The 11498-nt window shown below is 42.8% G+C and overlaps 1 long non-coding RNA gene across 1 annotated transcript; it reads left to right on the top strand.

The window, feature by feature from the left end:
- The first annotated feature begins 1378 nt into the window (after nucleotides 1-1378).
- On the top strand, nucleotides 1379-10736 carry LOC119917143. Its single transcript, XR_005447229.1, has 3 exons — nucleotides 1379-2050; nucleotides 10242-10310; nucleotides 10420-10736. It is a non-coding gene; the product is annotated as an uncharacterized LOC119917143 (long non-coding RNA).
- The last annotated feature ends 762 nt before the right edge of the window (nucleotides 10737-11498 follow it).

The raw sequence follows: 11498 nt of genomic DNA on the forward strand, positions 1-11498 counted from the left end.
AGAGTAACACGTAACTCTGCTCACCAACATCACACCCACTCCATACGCCAGTTTACATACTGTTCTCAGGGATCTTTTTTTTTAGCCTGCACTTTGACCTACTTGTTCCTTATGACCATGTACTTGCAGCCAAGTTGAGTTGGGCCAATCTGAGAATATCAAAGACAAAAGCCAGTCTGTATGTAACCTGGCATGAAGTATGATGCATAGACAAACAAATGAACATTTCTCTCTCACTCTCTCTCCCTGTAAAGATTTATTACCGCAGAGCCAATACCTGTTTGTTCAGTGCTGACTAAAATAGCCTGTGTTGTATCTAATACAGTGATAATGTGTCCCTGGAAGTGGCTCTGTCACAACACAATGCCCTGGTGTTGCATAGTTACCAGTGAAATCGGTGCACAGCAGATGCTCCGCTGCAACATGTCGATTCATATGAATTAGGGAACCTTATGGAGAGATTTCAGTAAACAACCAGCATGTGAAGACAAGGTCACACAGAGTTGATGGCATAAAGTTCAGCATTAATTATTATCATTATATATAATTTTTTGTTTATACTACTCAAGTGAGACATCTCTTCTGTTTTCAGTATAATCATGCAGGAGCCATTTGTGGTTAATGACTCACAGGCTTTCATTTTGTTTACTTATAAGAACCTTCAGGGCTTTTTAATGTTTAAGCTCCTGCTTATGAGACAAACATTGTTTGACTTTGATGTGCTCTTACCCTGGAACCTTTTTATGGGAAACCTAGTGAGATATGTCGTCTGAGGCTGAGCCAGGTGAACCTCGGGCAAAGATTAAATTAGATTCCTCCTCCTTCCGCTGCCTTGTGATAGTAGCTTTTGTCTAAAGCTACGGTACAGTTTAGCTCACAGTCATGTAGTTTGCAGGATTAGATCCAAGTATTTGATGCTCCAGCTGTGAAATATCTCCCCAACCCAGACATCCTTTACCAGTGTGCTGCAACACATAGCCTAATCAATGGTCATAAAATCCCTCATTGGCTGTTTGATTGATTTACTCGACACAGTCTTATTAATCAAGCTAAGTGAAAGGCAATAACAGACAGGTGACGCAGAGAGTCTGTTGCCTCCCTCGCCTTTCCTTTTTAATGGTTAACTAAACTGTAGGCTGCTATGCAGTGTTGCACAAAGATGTTGACGTGAGAGTGAAGCCATAACTGGGTTGGTCAGAGTTCATATTTGTTGTTCTTTGAGCATGCGGGGTATTTTTCTGGCACTTCCCTGTTGAGATAAGCATGTGTTTGATGTTTCTGCTTCAATTACACTGCCTTAATATTGATAAGGTGACAAAATACTCCAGTAGCCTATAAATAATTACATTTATGGACATTCATTGAGTTAGAAAGAGCAGTTAACACTAATGCTGGCCTCATATACGTTGAAGGACACCATACATTCTAAGCCTAAAAGGCATTTATTTTTGTATTAAAAAAGTCTAAATATGGTACAGTGGGTGGGTGGAGAGAGGAAAGGCCTGCGTGGGAGACAGTGAAGCACTCAATGTAGCCAACTGTTTCACTAATGATTCTATGTTTAGCACAATAAATCAAAAGGCATGCTCGTGCTGCTGTAATCCCCTGAAAGCGAGTGGAGACAGGGACGCGCCAAAAGGAGAATCTGGTCCACATTTCTCCGCTCCCAGTATAACTGATCTGCTTGGGTAATTTTAGACCTGTCAGGGAAAACAAGGTCACAGCAAATGTTGTATCGAGGACACACTCGGATCTGCTTCTTTTTTTCCTTTTCATCAATCAAAGTTTCCCTTTGGAGTTGGGCTTGGACTCCTGTGAGACTAGTAATGACGGTTTCTCGTCTCGGCACCGGGGGGAGAAGCTGGAGCTCCAACCAGCAATTAGGAGGAGCACGGCTGAATCCGCAGGATGTGTAAAAATTCCCTTCTGATTCTTGGCTTGGTCCATAGAGGGGGGTTTACATCTGACTGGTCTGGCCTGTTTACTGTGAAGGCATGCAAAGTTAAGATGATTACAATGCTGAATGCCAAATTTGTGTTCTCTCAGACTGGTAAGAGACCCAATTACTGCAAAAGGCCTACGAATCGCGTGGTGTTTTTCTGTGCTGGAGTTCAATGAGTTTTAATGATTTTTTGTAGAGCTATTTTCTATGTAGATTGTCAGCTAGAAAGAAAAACAAACAGAATGCATATTTTCTCTTTGCTTTTAAGATATTTTGGTAACACTCCTTTCCCCCTCACATTGTCCTTTATGTTTTCCTCTGCATTTCTTTACACACACCTTCATCATACTTTTTGAACCTAATTTTAATTTTTTTCTTGCTAAGATCTGTGTCTTATATTTTTTCCCCCCATCCTTCCTTTTCGTTCTGACTGGCGGTTATGCTCCCACTCTCGATATTCCTGTGTTCCTTCATTCTGCTGTGGTGTTGCTGTGAATCAAGTCTGTGAAATGGAAATGAGGACTCTGTCGCTCTCTCTCTCTCTCACTCTCAGCCTCCCTCTCTTTCCAGACATCAAAACGAGGCTATGCCTCCAATGTTTTTCTCAGATCTTGGAGTGCTGCCAAGTCTTATAAGTGGAGCAGAGAGAGAGAGAGAGGTGGAGGAAGAGAGCGAGCAGAATGCAGAGGAAGGAGAGGGGGCGCTGGATAAAAAGATGAAAGGAGAGAGGATGAAAAATGAACAAGGGAAAGAGGCGATGTGAGAGATGAGGACAAAGCATGGGACTGATCCAAGAGCATTTGGGCCTTTTCTCATATTATAGCCGAGCCCAGCACAATCCCTCCTTTTTCTGCTGAGCAACTACTCCTAGCTTCTGGCTCAGGATCAGCTGATAAGATGGCGCGCTGCTACTATGCCAAATGAAAAATAGGAGGCGAGGGAGGGGAATGTTATCTCCAGCAATCGTGAATATTTGATACTTAACAATATGATTGTTAAAGATAAGGGGCTCTAAATGTACTCAAAATGTGTAATGTAAAAAAAATCCAGTGGATTTGAACAGCTATAGAGATTCAATGGGTTTAACAGAAGTCATGACGTCCCTGTTTCTCTGGCTGAACTCTAACTTCCAGACATATATTTTGGGCCTCTGGGAGGGGCATGCCAGTCACAGTAGTAAGATGCTTGTTGCCACCTCTGACATGTGGAGCTAAATTTAGATTTAGCTGTCAATATGAGCTGCGCTAAAAGTAAACGTGTGAGCAGCTAGCACAGTTTTGCTCTAGGAAAATCCTCATCCAGCTGCTCTGCTGTAGACTTGCAGTGCTTTGGCAAATAGCAAATGAACTACAGCTCATCAACATGCAGTGTGTATTCTGAAAGACAGTGAGACCAGACCTTTTCAAAAACACTGATGCAATCACAGTGATTGACTGTCTGCTGGTGTACTGCTCACAAAAGGGCTGTCTTTCTTTGCATGGCCAGTGAACAGGCTTTTGGCTGTGGTGTCAGCTTTGTGGTAGTTGTGGCTTGTGTGTGTGTAAAGGCATTAAGGGGGGTGGGGGTGTTGCAGGTGACTGTCTCCTCTGTCCCCCCCGAGGTGCTTGTTTAGTTAGCTGACAGCCTGGATTCAAATGGATGTGATGGCTTGTGAGAGGCCATCTGTGCACAGCCTTTTAAGCTGAATAACGACACAAAGCCAATGTACAGAAGCACAGAAAGTGCCTAAAATCAGATACATTGTGAAGCAGATCATAAAAATTATAACAGCTACAGTGATATGAGGTAGTATAATATTTTAGCTGACCATGTGAATGAAAACTGTCTTTGCTTTGCTGGTCTGCATCTGTGAAGGGCCTGATGAGGGGATGGGCTGGTGGGCTGATGAATGGCTCAGTTTCTGGGGTGTGTCAGCAGATCTGTGGTGTGATGTATTATGGGATGCTCATTTCCTCCTGTCCCTGTCTGTTCTTCGCTCGCTCGCTCCTCTGTAGGGCCTCGGCCACAGGCGATTATTGCCAGTTCAAGCTGGGACACAGCGTTCAGTGTCTGCATGCGACAAAATCAGCTGCCTCCACCACAACCACACAATTAAACTTTCACCATCACTTTGCCAAACAACAAAGCACCACAAAAAATGTCTGAGACAACTTTTATGTGCTGCATAAATCCAGGATTCTTGAGAGATCCTCAGCGTATTGTATGCTGCCTTTCATCTCCTTGAAGGTATACAGTTGTCAGAAGATAAGAACAACTCTTAGATTTTCTGTCACTTTAGATTTTTATCCGGGAATACGACGGGTGTACATGCCCACACACACACATACCCAGATGCACACTAATACCCATCCACAACCTCGCTGTAGTTTCTTTGTATGTTACGTAACTGTGAGTGGGAGCTATTTCTCTTCTGAGTGCTAATGTTGTTGTCAATCAAGGCTTTATAGTGGCAGCTAGTGCACAATCTCTGCAGAGGGAGAATAAAGCTTTTATCGCCTTTGTTCGCTCTCCCTTGCCAGTCAAAATGTTCTATTCTCTTGCTTTTACCTCCACCTCTTGTTCCTCCCTCTCTTTGTGTCTACATTTGTTGGAAATCATTTTCTCGAGAAGTGTTTACGTTGTCTCCCAGCCATGGAACATTTGAGTTGGAGTTAAGGAGCGAGAGGAGGTCAGGTGAACAGAGAGAACAAGCAGGGCCTGTGTTTGACAGGTGTGTGCTATTATTGGAGCCGGCGACTTTGAGTGCATTACACAACTGTGTCGCTCGGACAGGTTTATTTAGACCGCTAGCAGAGCCTTCGGAGTATCTGATAACTCGGGCAGAGCATGTCACAACAGGTGTCGGGGGGGGGATAATGGTACAGTAAGTAAGAGACGGGTTTTTATAGCTCAAGGTTGATCTCAAATTTGGAGTGCTTGGAGAAAGCATTCCTGAATTGAATTCTGTGGTGCTAGCACAAAGGCGATCCAGTTGGTTGGATCCAAAAAAAGCACACTTGTATTTAGCCATCATCAAATAAAGTATGCTAATGACAGGTTGTGCTTGATATACTGTATACATGTCTACTGCTCTGTAATGATATAATCACAGAGCAGAAACAGCAGCCGCTCCCCTCCCTTGTCTTCCTCTTTGGCTGGAATGTGCAGGGGGAGAAAAATGATCCAATGTCATCCGGAGTGATGGAAGCTTCTCTGTTGAGCCAGGGGGGCGGATATTTCTGGTTGAGAGTGAGTTTGAGTAAGTCCGGGCACCAAGCCAAGCATGCCGATGGAGGGGAAGGGAGGGGCGGTAGGGTTTTGTGGAGAGAAAGAAGGGAGATAGAAACCCTTTTGGGCTGGCGCACTGTCAGCTTCACTAGCACACAGCTGCTTCTGGAAAATTCTGCACCCTGCCCTACTAAACCACCAGGCATGACATGAATAACAAGAATGGCCTAGCCGTCAACAGCGGATACTTTTTCTTTTGACGTGGGCCTATCAGACTGGTACAAATGCCCTGGCCTTGCACATAGTGGAAAAATCAACAATGAGGGGGACACCGGGGCACAATGTGGAAATGAAATCCTGGGTTTAGGAGGCTTTGTCTGGACAAGGACGCAGTTGACACAGACCCTAAGGGCTTTGGAAAAGGCTGTGCAACAAAATGCCAACTGATGTGTTTTCATGGGGTTACTTGTTCACTAGCCAGTCACTAATTAGACAGTAAGAACCCACTAAATTGCTTTCAGTCAGCATAGAGCATTTCCTTTCCAAGCTGCATGTGTCATGCCCTCGTGTGAAGACAGAGGCAGCAAAGCAAATCCGGCGGTTGAAAAGTACTAGCTGGCACGTCTTGCTATGTTTCTAACATGACCAGTCAACACTTGTCCCGCGTCTAAGTACAGGCTTACCAGCAATGTGTGAGTGTTGCCCTGCAGATGAGATAATGCTAGCTCCTATCCGTCCATGAGGTTGTTAGCCATGCACAACCCTCCCTGGTGTTGACATTTCCCTGCCCAACCTGTCTGAACACATAGGGGCATGGAGGCTCCTCTCAGGCTGTCTGTATTCATGGCTGATAAAGGGGTGAGTCACCCGCTCATCTATTCTCCTCTCGTCCTTCTCTGCCTGGCAATACTCTTACCCTTAACCCCCATCATCCTCGCCCACAAGGCCTTATGTGTACATCCAGCACATGGTGGATTGTATGAATAGCAGCGACCGCGTGGCTCGCCTCTGACACCTGACATTTTCATGCCCCAGCAAGCTGCTGATACATTTGGCGCTTGGCACGCATTCCTCTCCCGGGTTTATCCATCTGTTGATGTAGAGCCCAACCCCCCAGCCGCTACTATGTTCTTGTAACATAACACGAGGCTTGCCTTTCCCTCTATTCATCTTAACATGCGAGCACTGCATGGCACAGACGACGCCCCTCCCTCCTCCATGTTTTTCTCTGGCTCTTATTCGCATTCCCTCCCCATCGTGCTGTCTTTCTTTCCCTCAAACACACACACACACACACACACACTACACAATCCATCCAAGTTATTAGTCTTCAGATTGGCATTCAGCTGGTCTCAGAAACCCACCAAGATGGAGAACAAAAAAGTGAGATGGGAATTGCGTGAAGCTGGAGTGATAGTACTGGCAAAAGACAGAATGTGAGATTGTGTGCAGGCAGGGGGCTTCCTGGCTGCCTGCCGACTTCCAGCAGCAGCACTGCAGCATGTCAATATGCCCGTTTCCAGGGAAACAAGGAGAGCACACACAGCAACAGTCCAAAGAAACCTTGTCCATCGTTACACCCTTTTCTTTCGAATTTAAAATGCTCAATACAAATGTACTGCTCCAGAGAGGAGCATTACCAAGAGAGTTCACATGACTCTCCTGATTCAAACCTCCCTCTCCACCTGTACTAACATTGCTTTAAAAAGAAAACTTAATAATGTCTTTGGTAGAATAAATAAATGTAAATGTACATTTCTTATTTAAACATGGGTATTTTTTATTAGCAAATATGTCCTTGTTGGGCTTTGCAGGGTGTGAATCTATGTGTCCTCACTGCACATGTTATCTGGTTGGTGATTTTACCCTGCAGCAAACAGCTTGGCCGTGAGTTATTACTGGCAGGGGTATACTCCTCCATCAGGCATTGTGAAAGAATGACCTCAGATACATCAGGCAGAGCGGTGGCTCTGTTGCAAAGTCACAACTTTCGCAACATAAGTCATGCGTTTTAGTCTGTTGAGCCACAAAATGCCACAGCAACCTAATCAGTCTCAAGCTGTGACCTTGATCGGTGCGGCTTTCTCTCTATCCTTTTGTGCAACACTATAACGTTTTTCATTTAATAGTGATAAAGTAAAAAAAAACAAAAAACAGTATATCTCAGTGTTTCCTTTGTGCTGTGATATAATCTGTCACTCTAGAACAGCCTGTATTGCACCTGTCCTTTGCAACATACATTGTCTTAAGTGACCTCAGCAAGAAATAGCTACCTGTTTTATCTCTGCTCTTATCTCTGTCTGTAGTGGCTTTTTATTATTTGGCCATGATTTGCTAATAAATTAATGAATACAAAATGAATGAAACTGTGTATCTTGTGGCCATATGTTGTAAAAATGTAAATATGTTTGAACATAAGCCTTTAAATGCCACTAATTAACTTACAATTTAATATTCAGATGATAGCTTGATTACGATACAATGAAGGCAAATTTGTTTTCATATGTAAATATTACAGTGGCTTTTTATTTTGGGTGAATATTTGTGTGTAGCTGAAGGACAGCTAAAGGACAACGCTGTCAGCCACACCTAGCCTGGCACTCTTATCCAAGTCTGGCTCCGTCTGTGCTCGTATCACTGGAGGGGAAAGGGGGTGTGCCAACTACAGCACCTTAGTACTTTTCAGAAGTATCTGTGCCTGTGAGTGGTCTAACAGCTGCTGCTGCAGTGTCTGAGCTTGCTTGGGGATGCAGATGAAAGTGCTGATGTGTCCTCTTATTTTGGATTGTTTGGTGCCCTGGAGGCCTAGGAATTTTTAGAGGAGACCGGGCAAGATATTTGGGGGGGGGGTCGGGGGTTTGGGGGTAGGGCAATGCCCAGAAGGGATCTTGAGAGTTTCTCCCAGAATGCAATGTGACCCTCATTGCCACATGGCGCTGTGGGATTCCGGGGGGGGGGGGTTAATTGCTGACAGTACGAGGCTGAGCGATGGGCACAGACATGAGCACAAAGATGGATGTCTCAGATGATTGGCGGTATTTCTGGCTGTCTTTTGTACTTGAAGGGAGGGGCTGCTGATGGCCTGTCATGCTCCAAGTTTTTCACATTGTTTGAAATGACCCTTTATCTTGAGTTTCAAAGCCTTTCTTGACACTGAAAACAAAACATAACACCTCAAATGCCATTTAGTAGTCAACTTAGGACATGATCTTCATCAGCACATGTCTGAACTTTGAAACTGACCTTTAAGCCAACATGGAGGGGAAGCCTAAACACAAACTTAAGACCAAAATTTCCATGACAGCCAGACACACTTCTGATGAAAATCATGGGATATGCTCAAAAGCTCCAGACAGCTTCTTAACAGCGACTTGATGGACCTGGAAGTGAGATTGTTTTGTCAACAACATTTTATTATAAATATTAATATTTGTGTGCTGATATACTCTATTATGTCACAGTAATGCTAGAAGCACTAGAATCCTGTGCAACCTTTTAAGAGTTCAATCACATTGGCGTTACTGTAATTGGTCACTTACTGTAAAAATCAGAGCTTTAGCACCATATAAAGACTACAGATGTGCTCTCCTGTTTTTGGAGGTAAATGGAGGTCAATGGGAATCAAGAGCTAGAGGTCAAGAAGTGAGAGGAAGAGGAGGACGAGGAGGACGAGGACGTTACCTCAGATCAGATCAGCTTTAGAAAACCCTTAGTCTTACTGAATGTTTCTCTAAAATACTGCATTTTGTAACATTACATTATTTTAACAATCTTTTACAACTGGCATAAACCTAAGATTAATGTGTTTTGTGTTGAGCACATCACTTTGTTGTTTGGTACAAAGATCTATTCATATGATGGCGTTTGTGTCATTTTAATGCAAAAAAAAAGATAAAATTCAGGAAGAGATCAAACAGTTTTGAATGCAGTGCTTGCTTTTGCTAGAGTTTTGCATTTTGTGTATGTGGTTTTGTGTTTTGAGAAAATGAGCCAAAGATTCAGAAAAGGAGAGTAAGCAATTGTGAAAAACTCAAATAGTACTGCAATTTTTCTTACTGCTTACTACTCAAGAGATTCAGAAGAGCTTTATTGACATTGTCTCAGACAACATAATTCATATTCCATCTCCAATCTGGTGTCATTCAGAGATAAAAAAAAATATATATATAAGAACTGACAATATAAAAATGCCGAATTTGCTTTGGTGGTAATCCTGAATAGATTCGACAGACATGATGCAACTTAATTCCTGGTTAATTAGGAAAGTTAAAACCATTTTCCATTGTGCACCAAACCCTTGGAATTAAAAGAGCCCAGTGGAGTTTTCTTGTAAACAAACAAAAGTTATGTTTACATTCAGTGTTACTCATCACTGGTGTGTATCCGTAAGCTCTCACAAACATGTTGAGTGCATTTTCTTCCTCATACCACACTGGCAATAGTGATTTAAAAAAATATATCCACTCATAGAAAAACAGTGCTACTAGAGGTCTAAAACTCCACAGGGAACCTTTAATAATTCAGGGTATTATAAAGTATGTATTTCTTCACAGGGGCTATCGTTTTTCTCTTAGCAGTTTTAATTTTAAAGCAAAACTGTTCCCGGCCAACAGTGAGCACCGCCTCTGTCCTTCTGGCTCCTCTACTTGTTTCTGTCAATAAACTATCCTTGAGAAATGTCATGCTGCTCTTATTCTCTCCTTACATTTCTCAATGACTGTTAATATTCAACACAGGAATTCTTTAATATAGTACATCACTGTAGTGCTGTTGTTGTTACAGTCTGTATTACTGACTTGAATTTTAACTGACTCTATCTAATGTAACTTACATTGCATCTGTTAGAAGCATGGCTGCATAACAGCAGCTGCTACATGCCTGAAATGTTAATGTCATCATGCTAACATTAACTCTCTCTGCAGGCTGTTAGTGTTATCATAGATCTTTGCACAGACATACAGCTATTTCCATGCAACTTGCACGTGGTAGTAATATTATGGCCTGTTTGGAAAAAGATGCCATGTCATTTACTTAATTACACGTCCCCCCTGCAGCTTATGCCTTCAAAACGTCTTGATTTATTTGGTTACAGTTTACCGAAAATGTCCAGGATCCAGGATTCCCAGTGTCTTCTCGTTTTGTACTTCATCAGAGAAGCCTTGTCCGTGTACAGTATGACACTATATTAATTACTCACCATAAATCATTTTCCCTCACATTTTCATGCTTCGTCTAACATTGCAATTTGCATCTTGTTCCCCTCATAACAGTGCACACTTCAGTAAAGAGGCCGGAGAGGGAAGACTGGTGAAGGCAACAGCTTCATTGTCATGTTGTCCTCAGAGGAGTTCGACAATAACCTTAGAAGGATGGACAACTGTGCTGACTCACTTAAGTTGTTATCCGTGACATCTGGGACATTAAAGAGGCAGTTACGCCGGGTTGAAAATGAAAGTCATGATGCAAATTTCGGCTTCTAACCTAAATGCCAGAGTCCCATGCCATTATTTCCACAGCAGGCCTGTAAGTGATGTATTGATCAATGTTTTGATTTATTTTTTTCCCAATAAAATGCATTAATGAGTCCTGTTGAATTATTTTGTAGTAGCTTTGAGAGAGAAAATCAATATCTCTCTTTTATAGAGCATCCTTGATCCATATGTAAGGAGTGATGTGATTCTTTTTGTGTTGAATAGGACCTGTGTGTGCGTGTGCATTAAGCACATAATGAATGTGATTTTAGCAAACCTCAGCCTAATATTCTCCTTCAATCAGCTGACGAAGCTTCCAGTGGCAATTCTCTGGTTACAATATTGCTTATTATATTATGTGTCAACACTGATTCAATTCTTTGGAGATCTGAATCATGTGGCCGTGTTTAGACAAAGGCCCGAATCAGACTGCTTTGTTATTTTAGCTGCCCATGTGATCAGCACTCAACACCAAAGGACCACTCACAGCCGCACCCCCACCACCCTCCAATCCTCTGTAGAGCGACACAGAGAGAGTCTGTTACCAGAGAAACAAAGGTCAGTGTACTGTGTCGTCACATTTTCAACTCACAGGACGAATCTTGAAAGAGAAAAAGGGGTCACAAACAAATATCCCTTGTTTCCACGAAAACAAGACGGCGTTTGTTGTTGCGCTCTGGGCTGTGATGTCATCGTCATGGTTCATCCTCGCTGTGACCTCTGGGCTGATGATTCTCAAATAGCTTCATCAGGAGGCGTGCATCAATTAGAGCATTGATTTTGTTTCATACGCTCCCCCTCGCACAAACACAAACATGCATGTATTCATCTAATATCACAAAAATAGATAGTGAGTTGCTCTCTGAATCTGGTCTTTT

Source organism: Micropterus salmoides, unplaced genomic scaffold, assembly GCF_014851395.1.
Source record: "Micropterus salmoides isolate LMB-PRFRI ecotype aquatic unplaced genomic scaffold, ASM1485139v1 Ms_hic_scaffold_22, whole genome shotgun sequence".
In the NCBI taxonomy this organism is placed as follows: domain Eukaryota; kingdom Metazoa; phylum Chordata; class Actinopteri; order Centrarchiformes; family Centrarchidae; genus Micropterus; species Micropterus salmoides.